Source organism: Thermobia domestica, chromosome 2 (assembly GCF_964235325.1).
Source record: "Thermobia domestica chromosome 2, izTheDome1.hap1.1, whole genome shotgun sequence".
Lineage (NCBI taxonomy): Eukaryota > Metazoa > Arthropoda > Insecta > Zygentoma > Lepismatidae > Thermobia > Thermobia domestica.
Window position 1 is genome coordinate 347,025,948 of NC_137455.1, and position 12,926 is coordinate 347,038,873.

Sequence of the window (12,926 nt, forward strand, 5' to 3'; positions counted from 1 at the left end):
TAAACTGTCAAACCTCTCAAAACGCATACTTTAGATTTAAAGTTTCTAACAGAATACATCTTTGATATCAAAATTCCAATACCACACCTAGTATAACAAAATTTCCATATGCCAAACTCCATAGCATTGAAGTCAGATGTCCTCTGTTGCTTATTTCACTGACCCTTTTTTCCAATCCAGCTGCCTGTGAATCAAAATTGTGCAGTTCAACCAACTGTATACAACGAGCTGATATCTGTTTTGGCGACTGCCACCAATTACATAAAAAAAAAAAAAAAGTATTGATATAATTTTATAGCAAAACACGCCAACAATGTGATAGTATATTAGAGCAACCATATTTTACTCGATATTTCTTCATAGTTTGTTATTGAAATACGTCCCAATACATCCTCGTTTTATTGTCTTAACAAACCAATATATGTTGATAGTAAAGTAGTTTAGATTAATCGAGCTCCTGGGCCTTCAGAATTTCACGTCACGCCTCCCCCCCCCCCCCGTTACGAAATCCTGGCTAAACGAACCAATGTATATTCCAGTAAAGTAGTTTAGAATGATCGAGCCGCTGGTATGATGACCACAGTATTTCATGTCATGGACCCCCCCCTTCACGAAATCCTGGCTACGTGCCTGTGGGACCTATAAGTTAGGTACCACCCCGGCATTTGCGTGGTGTGAATAAGAAAAACCCTGGGAAAAGCTCATTCAGGACGGCTGGAAGAGAATACCAGGGTTTCTCAACCTGGGAGTCGGGACTCATAGAAGAGTTTCAAGAGGATATATGGAAGGTGAGGACTCTCCTAGATATATGGGGACAACGGTGGCTCAGTGGTAGAGCGTTCATATTTTGGTGCATGGGGTCCCTGGTTATATCCCTGCTCGCGTGAAGTGAACTTTGTGGTGGACCAAAGACCGTGTGCATGGGTTTCCTCGGGTTCTCCCGTTTCCTCCCACTTTCTTCATTCCACCATTTCATTCATTACGTATCATCACCGTCTCCTTTAGCCTACCTGGCATAATCGTAGGACGTAAAACTTAAAGATATCATTACATTTCTACTAGACATATTTAATTCCCATACTTATTATCAAAAGCAGCAATAAAATATATAATCGTTTAGGAAATAATTGGAATAAAATAGGAATACAATTGGTGAAAAACTGCATAGTGGGATACAAATCAAAATTAGGGCCAATGATAAACCTGACCTTGGTGTGACTTCACTTTGCGTCAAAAGCGATAAACAGCACTAATGAGAAAGCTTATTACAAATCTGAAATTACTTAGGGATAGCTATCAAGAGGATATAATAAAGCGGAGATTGTGACTTGAAAGAGATTGAGAAAGCCTATTCTAGACCTTTACAGCTACCCTCTAAATAATCAATATAATAATTTCTACTTACCTTTTTTTTAATATTCATTCACTCCTACTCTCAACAACTGAAAAGTTTCTAATGAACAAATTAATTAAAAAATGAAGGAAATTAAATCTTGATGCTTCCTCTCGGTGGTAATTTCTCTACGTGATCAACTTTCTTAACTCAATTAGGTATAAAAGAAGCTTCTAGTGCATGCAATATCATCAGTGCTTTGTGAATATCAGAAACTATCATATCCACAATGGCTTTCCTCGCTAAGGTAAGATTATTACGTTGTATTTAAAAATAATAGTGCCAGAAACCACTATAAATTATCAATATCAGAAATTGTAAGGTGTATTGATACACAACAGACTTAAAGACTCTGTGCTAGTAGTAATAATACAAACGGCTGCTTTTGATGCAGTGAAAGAGAGTCTTATATTCGCATCTTTTAATATTTTAATAGAATGTCACCGCACTGTTACAAAAAAAAAAAAAAAAAAAAATCACGTAAACTAATTCGAACTAATCCTTAAACTTTTTATACTTGGAGCCTCTGCCGCTGATCTAGTCAGTGCAATGTGCATTTGATGCATGAGATCCCAGGTTCGATTCCGAATCAGAGATCATCTTGAACGTACTAGAATGGATCAAGTTCAACTTAAACCGTAGGACTGTCCTATATTGGCTCGCTTCTGATGAAGGAGATAAGTACAGCACAAGTTAATCACTTAATTATATTTTAGTTTACGTACAAGTAAGTAGGAAACTGTGTTTTAAGCAGGAAGCAATGGCACGTGATAACTACATGAAGGATTTGATTTGTATGGTGTGATATTTTATCAACTACTATTTAAACCGGAATTAGTAGTAGATTTCCGGTTTTAGTTGAGAGATTAGAGTGGAGATGGAATATATTCTTGCGATAGGAATATATTCTTAGGATACTTAATTGATTACAGTAAACGTTTCTCTCTATCTAGTATCCTTCTTACTCTATAGAGATCAATATCAAAACCGGAAGTCGTTGATTTCTGTCACTTCCGATTTGAAAAGGCTAAGAAGGGTAATGGTACCGATTCTGAGAACACTAAATCGATTCCAGAAAAAAAAAACGTTTCTAGCTCTTCCTATCGTTTTGGATCTATGTAGACCAATATTGAAAACCGAAAGTTATAATGGATTTCTACGACTTCCGGTTTTAGTAGAGTTAGGGATACACATGAAATGTATTCTTGACACACTTAATCGCTTCTCGCTTGATACTACCGTTTTGGCTCTATAGAATCAACGTTAAAACCGGAAGTGGTTAGTTTCTACAACTTCCGGGTTCGATGTCGTCTCTACCAACGAACTCGATTCCTATCTTCTATATTTTACGAAAATCGACGATTATCCACGAAGTAGTACTTCAGAGTTTTTGTCCCCGCGCAGACTGACACAGGGATAGAGATAGTCTTGTCTCCCGAACGGATTGACACAGAGACAGAGGGATAAAGATAGTCTTGTCTCCCGGACTATTTTGTACACAGTGGCAGACATGGTCTTGTATTCCGAACGGAGTACACACAAACTTACATAGTCTGTCTCCCGAACGGATTTACACACGAATAGACATGATCTTGTCTCCCTTTTGTCTCCCAAGCAAATGCACACACGGCTAGACATGGTATTATCTCCCACACGGATGTAAACACGAATAGACATGATCTTGTCTCCCGGACTGATGTACATACGAATAGACATAGTCTTGTATGGCGAATGGATGTATTCCCGGACAGACGTAGTTTTGTCTGCCGAACGGGTGTACACACACACAGATTTTGTTTTGTCTTCGGAATGGATGTGCGCACGAACAGACATGGTCTTGTCTACCGGACGGATGGAGACATGATAAAAAATAATGAAGTTTTTGTGAACCAAACGCATTAAAAATTAGAAACACTGATTCGAGTTTTATTGAAGAATTTTGAATAGCTACGACCTAAAGTCGATTGACCTGAGCGTTTTATAAATGAAAGAATACGCAATTAATATCTATGTTCGAGGTATTAATATTAGATTTGAATTGTTTTACAGATTACTTTCCTTGTGCTGGTTGCTTGTATCTTGGCTGTTCAGGGTATTGGATATGGTAAGATAAGCAAATTCTTGTTTGCCATATTTGTATAACGCACAATCTTTTAGGCTAACTTTGCATCTAAAATTAGAATTCAGAATAAAAGTTAAGTAAATTTTTAAACATTCTTTTTACAAGTATTAAAAAAATCTTATTTGTGTTCAAGGCCTGGCATTGGCATGCAATACTTAAGCTTTGTCAAACAACAACAGCTTGCACAAGACTAACGATTCATCACTTTTTTTATAACAATATATTTTTTTATTGTAACTCAAAATTAATGTGCCTTAATGTGCTTGTCATCAGTATAAGATACATTTGTATAAAATAAATATTCCACGTGCACATTACTGACCGGCAAATATCTTTTTGGTTCAAGATGTTGAAAGTTGAAGTAAGGGATAGAATCGATTAAATACGTTATTTACTTCAAAAATCAACATGTGAAACTGCAATTAGAATTTTTCACTGAAACAGGGGCGTCGTCTGGAGAAGGTAAGTTCCTCTTCCCCTGAGTTCGAAAAATACATATGTTTTAACCTATTGTATAGCAAGATACTCCACTGAGTGCTCACTGAATTGCTACCACCTACCTAATACTTTGTTGGTCCACCTTTTGCCCAGTGAACGACCTGGACTGGACACGGCGTGGCATGGATTCTGGTAGTTGTTGATAAGTTTCCACAGGAATCTGACACTTTATACTCCTGATAACATTCCACAATGAGACAACAAATGTTGATGCAGGAGTCTTGGTGCGAAGAACTCTTTCCGCAACATCCCATAAAGTTCTGTAGCATTAAAATTCTTTGACTTAGGGGGCAAATTCATATGCTATAGCTCAGTGGAATGTTCCCTAAGCCAAGTAAGTAAAGTCGTGGCTTGGTGGCACCGTGCATTGTAGTATTTGGGGGTAGAAGTGTTGTATTGTAGGGTGTACGAAATTCTCTAACACCTGCTCGCTGTAATCCATACACACCAACAGTCCCAGTCCGTGTTAACAGAAGCATCCCCAAATCTTATAACCACCCCACCTGCCTGTACAGTACGCACCATGCGCGAGGGATTCATAGTAACTTGTTAGTGTTGACGCCACACATGCACACGCCCTTACAAAAGGAGTAGTACAAACCGTGATTTATCGTGTCAACACACTCATTTTGAATAATCTATGGACCAATTGGCGTATTCCTGTGCCCAAACGCGACAAAGTCGGCGGTGATGAGTGTGTTGTCTGTTGTGGAACTGCATGCGTGCCAGTGTACGCTCTATAGTTGCGTGGGATATGGATGTTGTGCATCCACCATTGTGTTGGTTACGTAATTTCCGGACACTAACGATTCGTTTGGCTGTCACAAATTTCCGTAACTTTTTCCGACTTAGCATTTCCTTATAAACTCCTCGCCTGAAGCACTAGAGAAATTAAATTTTACACAGTGACTACCAACAGAAATAGCTACGTACCTAACGTACACAAACATAAAATAATTGCTTTCTTCCTAGTCAAAACACAGACTTTTAAGTCTACTCTCGAAGTTTCTAATTTATTTTGCTGTGTACTTATTTTTATTATTAGTGACTTTGCAATACTCGTGTTTCATGTTTCAAACTTTGTGTATTTATATATCGTAGCTGAGGACGTAAGTCGTACAGAAGTGACGCTAATTTTATTTTTCAGAGCTGCCATCCTTAATTACAATATACGTAATTCTATACGTGCAATACTTTCCAATATTGTATAAATACTACTAATTTTTCTTATATAGTCTGCAATGGAGACAGGCCAGTAGCCAGCCCATCATGTACGGGGCCCCCGATCCAACCATATTATAGTTTATCATCATATTATAATTCATTTGCAAGGGGAGCAGCGAAAATTTACGTTGGTCGCCCCCCTAAACCCCCCTAGATACGGGCCTGAATGGAGAACAATTCTAAATAAATGTTTGTCAGAAAGTAACGAATTTTTAGAATTCTCTCATACTTGGGAATAGTAGTCCAGTATTTTACTAATGCTCCCTTATGACTAAATGGAATGGTTAGAGATAGAAGAAACAAGTATTCGATGTCCGATAAGATCTCATGTAATTTTGACTCTTCATTATGCTGAAGGTCTAAGGTATTGTCTTGTTCAAATAATCCTGGTCACAAATAACTATTTTTAAAGCTATTTACTCTTCATGTAATAGAAATTAAATTACTAAAAATGAATCTTGCTTGACTGTGGAAGGCATTTATCTCAAGTAAAAAACTTTGGAATGGCTTAGTACGATTTTGATACTAGGAAGTTTCACAGGGAGAGAGCGGTCAGGTTTTTTGAGAAATAATGTGTAGCGGATTTCAGTCCTACTTTTCAGATAAGGAAGTATTACAGAAGGAGTACAATTAAATGAAATTCAAATAAAATTAATGTTGAAAACAGCTAACTGAAGTGAAAATTCTGTAATCTTCTAGAATCATCACTGTATACAGGGTGTCTCTGGAGAAGGTGATTATACTTTTGGAAATGATATTATTGATGATTCTAAGCAAAACGTCCACATACATGTGTCGTATTCTCAATGGTATGAAAGCTATGTGATGTGAACGATTTTTTGACTTTAGGATCCTTATTCCTCACTTTGTAGTTATTGTACAGAGGTGATAAATAGCGCAATCGAATGACCTTTTGAATGGTGTGCAGCACGTGGCAGTGGTGTCTTTGGAATGGGAGCATTTGAGGGAATTTTGGGAATAAGTGTTGCCATCTACTTACCTTAAATAATCTTAAAATAATTTTATTATTTTTCCAAATTTCCTTCAATAAATTCCTTTTCAAAGTTACCAATGTCATAGGCTGCATACCATTATAAAGGCCTTTCCATCACCATTCAAATGCGTATGTCTCATCTCTGTCGATTAACTATAGGGTGAGCAGTAAGGAATATAAGATCAAAAATGGTTTTTAACCCGTTGCTAATAGGACAAACGGTAATGTGAATATTTAACTTAGAATTATTTATACTACAATTTCCCAAAGTATTCCCACTTCCTCCCGGAACACCTGTATATATATCTTTGGAGTAATATAACTCACTGAAAGAGCTCCATTGTGCCTAAGTGGATAGCGTACGCGCCTTTGGCATGGGATATTCAGGTTCGATTTCCCGCGGAGCTCATGTGATACATAAATTATTTATTGATTTCAGAAAGCACTACGGCTCGATTAGGAGGGAAACATTGTATATAACACTCATACCGAATTTGGTACACAAGCAGGTTTAGTTCCATCAGTAAAGATGTGTTTAAACCCAAAGTAAACTAGGAAGAAATACTTGTTCATGATCTTCCACATCAAGAATGGTCCGAGACAAGGAGATGCGTAGTCGCCATAGTTATTCAATTTTTATTCCAGAATATGCTATATCGAAATTTAAGGATAGGAACCAGAGCCTAAAGCTGAATGGCATTCATCAGGTTATTTTTTTATACTGATGATACCATATTGATACGAGATTATATGGAGATAATAGAAAGATATGCAGAGGTTGTATTAAACACCTGCAGGAACATGGGTTTAGAAGTAAACACAGAGAAAACTAAATACAATAGAATTCGCCGTGACCGTAATATTGCAAATTATGGAGACATCAATATATCAAGTAATACACTCTATAAAGTGGATACTTTCAAATATCTAGGATTAACATTAACGGACCATAACCATCTCCACAAAGAAATTATATGTCAACTAGAAGCAGGTAATTTTTGTTATTAGTCCAGTCCAAATTCTTGGTCTTTGCGAATTCTGTCGCAGAATTTGAAGCTTAAAATATATAAAACGATAAATGCAATCTGTACTGTATGGTTGTGGAAACTTCATAGCGAACAACTACATAATTTACACTGTTTATCTAACATTGTTAGAGTGTTCAAGTCTAGGAGGTTCAGGTGGACAATTTATGTAGGTAGAACGGGAGAGAGTAGGGACGTTTTCAAAATTTTAACTGAAACCACAATCGTAAAAAGAGCTAGACACAGATTGGAGAGCAATATTCAGATGAATATCACAGAAATTACAAGACTGAAACTGGGTCCAGTTGGCTAAGGACAAAACTCAGTGGAAAGCTTTTGTGAATTTAGCATTGAACACTCAGGTTCCGTGGGCCAAAGAGTTAATTAGTTAGTTATTCAACTCATTAAATTCAAATATTATATAACTTTACCGTGTTTCATCTTTCCAGGTGGTGTAAGTAGCTACGGTTACGGCATTAGCCATGGCCACTACCCAGGAATCTATGGCCTCCATGGCTATGGATTAGCATCTGGATATGGATTCCCCCATGGTTATGGAGGATTTGGATCTCTTGGAGGAGGAATCGTTGGTTAAGCAATGAATAAATCAGCGGTCTTAATTGGTTTACTTGCATTGGTTATCCATCAGGACATTTCAAGAAATCTTATATCTTACACTGAAGCATGTTCTGCAATACTCAATAAAGACTACATTATTTTAAATGCGTCTTTTTCCAGTCTCATAAAAATTTGTTTCAGCCACCAGGTTTATTTAGACGCTTATTTTAATTGCCCTAGAATGACAAAAAAGAAAACTATGACTTAATTGTTTTGCGACGTGGTATATATAGGTTTAAAAGTAGCTGAATATGAATCTAACATCAAATAAAACAAAATGGCGGATCCAACATGGAGGACACAAATTACAAAAAATCAAGCATTTGATCTGAAATTGGGTATATTATTCACCATCGTTATATTTGAATCGGACACCAAACATTAAAATTTAACATGGAGGATCCAAAATGGCGGACAAAATGCAAAACACTTCTATGGGAATGAAAGTGGATAGATAGAGATTTTTGTGGTCGCCGAGTACGAATTCAATGTTAAAAGTTCAAAATGCAATATGACAAATTCCACATTGCGATCAAAAGATGCAAAAAATATGTACAGAACGGGCATATGTGTATCGAGTCGAGCCTGGGCTCTGTCTTGGTCTCGCCGATATTTGGAAAAGCACGTCTCGGTCTCGAATTCAAGACTAGATCGCGACTATCCTCGATGACGCTAGCATCCCTAATCATGGGAGTGGACATTTGTCATACATATGGCTCACAAGTGTACACGGCATAATGTGATATCGGAGAGGAAGTTGTGGAAGCATAACGATGTTTTAAACTGCAGTCATTCGCTTTACAAAAACATAACTTTCTCTTGGGTTGGCAACATTGTTCATTCGGTTATGTTTGTCAATACACGGGCAGATGTTCTCCTTTCTCTAGTTGCTTCGTGCAAAGTTTAGTTTCTCTGCCTCTTTTGGTTTCTCCGTTATCAGGGTTGGACATTCTAAATTATGTTATCATGTGGAAACGTCATTTCATGACTCTGTCGTCAAGTCGGCATGACTTAACGTGCACGTAGAGAACAGTTATTTCACTAATACTTGTTTACGGTCACAAAAAATACATTTCGCTGGTGTGCGTATGGTAACACGAAATTACATTATATAAGAGACACTCTAATATATGCATACTAGTCATTGAGAAAATTGTAATTTTAACTACTATCGGAAGTAATTTAAAATCAGCATATATATATATATATATATATATATATATATATATATATATATATATATATATATATATATATTGGTCTAGGAATTAATTCGTGCGGTTTTACAAAAGATGGCGTAACTAGCTTATTGTCCCATAGTTTCGTTGATCCAAACATGTGTTGAAAACTACTGTCATTGAGCATCTTGTTTAGTATATGTCAGTTGCTTGAAGCGGAAACAACAACATTTTTTCTTCAACTGAAAATGGCGCATTTTGTGCCTGATAAAGTGTTTTTGCGGGGAGTTATTCTTCATTGCTTTAACATGAAGAAAAGTGCTACCGCAAGTCATCATATTTTAGTGGAAGTGTTTGGTGACCATGCTCTAGCTGAGCGAACGTGTCAGAAGTGGTTTGCACGGTTTAAAGGTGGTGATTTCAGCTTGGAAGACCAAAAGCAATTTGGACAGCCAAAAGAATTTGAAGATGAAGAATTGAGAGCATTGTTTGATCAGGATTCGTGTCAAACGCAGGACGAACTTGCAGAAGCATTTGGAGTTGAGCAAACAACAGTTTCCAAACGTCTCAAAGCCATAGGAATGATTCAAAGGATGTCTTATTGGGTTTCACATGAATTGAAAAGAAAGACGTTGAAAGAAGAAAAACCGTTTGCGAATTGCTGCTTCAAAGACAGAAAAGGAAGGGATTTTTGCATCGAATTGTAACTGGTGATGAGAAGTGGATTCATTACGAGAATCCTAAACGAAAAAAGGCCTGGGTGAAGCAAGGTGAACCAGGTCCTTCACAACCGAAACGAGATATTCATTGTGCAAAGGTTATGCTGTATATATGGTGGGATTTGAAACGTGTGGTGTACTATGAACTTCTGAAACTTGGTGAAACTATTAATGGACACCGCTATCGACAACAATTAATGCGTTTGAAGCAAACTCTGGCCTGAAAACGACCAGAATGGAATAACAGGCATAATAAACTTATTTATCAAGATGATAACGCTCGACCACATGTCGCAAAACCGGTCAAAACCTATTTGGAAAATGTCGGATGGAAAGTGTTACTCCACCCGCGATATTCACCAGACACTGCTCCGTCTGACTACTACTTGATCGATTGCATGAATAACGATTTGATTGGACAGCGGTTCACTTCTTCAGAAAATATCGAAAAATGGATCTTTGATTAGATTGCGTCAAAAGATGAGGAATTCTTTCGACACGGAATCCGTAAATTGCCTGAAAGATGGGAGAAAGTAGTGGCTAGCGATGGACAATATTTTTGTTAACGTATTCATTTACTTTGTTTTTGAAATAAAGCTTCAATTTTTATTAAAAACCGCACGAATTAATTCCTAGACCAAATATATATATATATATATATATATATATATATATATATATATATATATATATATACTAGGAGATATCTGCTTTACATGAATACATTTTCACGATTTTCCGGGAACGTGACAAGAGAGTGCTAACAAGAAATTTGCAACTTCTGAAAAAAGGCTAACGAAATATAATTTTTACATCCTATACCGTAGTTATTTCAAGTCATAAAGAAAAATAATTCTTGGACCAAATTATTTTCTGTGACGAATATCAGTGGTATTGAAGAGTCCCGTACAGAGAAATCGTAACAGGAAATTATCTTTTATAAGGAACATCCTAGCATACATGCTTAAGAATGTCTCCATAGTTTTTCCAAACCACTTTAAATATCAAAATCAAGCTCTTAATTAATAAATTTATTTTCTAAACATTTAAAATTAAGTATTCTCACTTGAAAGAAGATAATATTAAAATTAAATTAAGTACTTTTCAGTTACTTTATTTAATTAAAGTAAGCAATGCATTTTAAGTGAAATTTACAAATAAATTCATTAGATTATTCAATTATTTAAAAATAAGTTATGAATTAAAAGCTGAAAAAATAACCCAAAATTCATAAAATTTACAGGATGGTGATAGAATTTTAACTTGCTCTAGGAAACTGATACCATATTACCAGGGAGGTAAGTGAGTGGGAATCAAATGTAGAGAATTGAACACACAAAACTTCAAGAGGTTGTAATGGACCGCTAAAGTATTGCTGAATTCAATGTAGATTCTCTAAGTACAGTTGTAATTTTTTCAATCTGTCAAAGCTTCGTCGTTCTGCATGTGTATTAATTCCTCTGATCCCATACGACACATCTCCTGGTCATTAATTAAACACACAATTCAAACCACGCAGAACTGAAAGAGAGTTTCGATAGCCAGTGCTGGTCTGACTTTTTCGTTTCATGTGGCAGAGCCCTCTCGACCTAAAAATCAAAAAAAGGCTGGGCGAACGGCCTAGTTAATGCCGCCATCTTGATTGAAAGATCCAACAAAGATAATTGGGCGCGCAGCAACATGATAACGCACAATCGCATTGATTAAGACTAAGTCTTCTTGACTTGAACAATTCACAAATTCACAGGGACTTATATTCACATCATATAATAAAGATAATACTACGACGTAATTAAAATGCTTGAAAGTATTGGTATTGATTTTAGATACATTTTGATGAAATAACGTTATATATCTCTGGGTTGCGTTAAATACATATCAAAAAACTAAACTAAGTATAGTAACAGGCATATAACATAACGGAGCATTAGTGTATCTTCATTTGACGTCAATACTAGTGCATAGTAAATAATTATTTTGTAATATGAATAAGATTCCTATAACGTAATCTAGAGAGTAAGCGTACTAGTGGAGTGATTACTCGTTGCAGTTCAATTATGACGCACACTTGAACCAAATACGAATTAGAAATCTGTATGACTGCTAACATAATATTTGATCTATTTTGTAAATAACTTATTTTACAATTATAGCCTATAACATATACATACAGTATTTTATTTTACTTTGTTAATGTGAGATAGGTGTTGAGATTTGGATGCATTAATTAATTTTACTTACGTTTCTAAGAGTATTTTTTTAGGTTTTTTTTTTTTAGTTTTCTTCCAGAAATAGTCCATCTAAGACCATAGTAGGAGGGAAGCATAATTGCAAAGATGTGAAATGGAATGTCCACTTATGAGGAATTTTGGCGAGTACCGTATTACTTGTGTTGACTTCCATCCCGCGTAAATGATATTTATCATTCTTAAACTTTTTCTTATGTGCTAATATAGGTATAATTATAGTTTGATGACGCACATCATTAATAGTATTCCATATTATTTCACTTCCAAAGTAGAACTTATTATATATTTATTTATTCATCATCTTTTACTTTATTCTATTTGCAGGGACGCTGTTCAATGAACACACACGTAACACTAGTAATTGACCTTTCACCTGCCTTCAAATTTCAGAGGATAGACGGTTAATTGGACTACATTTTGCAACTTATTCTAATTAGTTTGCCTACACTAGCAAGTGTCGTTTATCATCATTCAAACAGATCTACTTCAATTTACAGTCACCGTATTTAGAAGCCATTTGTAATACCAAACTTTAATAGCTTTTGGTGGTTTCTTAAAACAATTGTTACTGAAAACGTTTACAGTCTTTATATCGCATTCATTGTGCAGGTAGTTGTTTCCACCCTCTTTCTAAAACTAAACCATCATTAAGGACCATCGTTTTTAAAGAATAACGAAGTAATCTACAGCAAAAAGCAGAAGATTCTGTACTGACATCTGTCGTTGCTGGTTCGGAGTGCAATATTCTTGTCCTTGCATCAGTACAGAAAAATTCTAAGATTCACAAGTACAACAATAGTATGATTACACGAAGTTAAACGAGGATCACTATTAGTCTCAAAGCCCATGTGCACTGGCGCAAATCCCAGGAGTTTGAGGGGGACATGTCCACGTTAACCTTGGAAC

At 36.1% G+C, this 12,926-nt stretch overlaps 1 long non-coding RNA gene across 1 annotated transcript; it reads left to right on the plus strand.

The window, feature by feature from the left end:
* The first annotated feature begins 1,589 nt into the window (after positions 1-1,589).
* On the plus strand, positions 1,590-7,959 carry LOC145679873 (uncharacterized). Its single transcript, XR_014130593.1, has 3 exons — positions 1,590-1,640; positions 3,443-3,497; positions 7,706-7,959. It is a non-coding gene; the product is annotated as an uncharacterized LOC145679873 (long non-coding RNA).
* Positions 7,960-12,926: the final 4,967 nt, after the last annotated feature.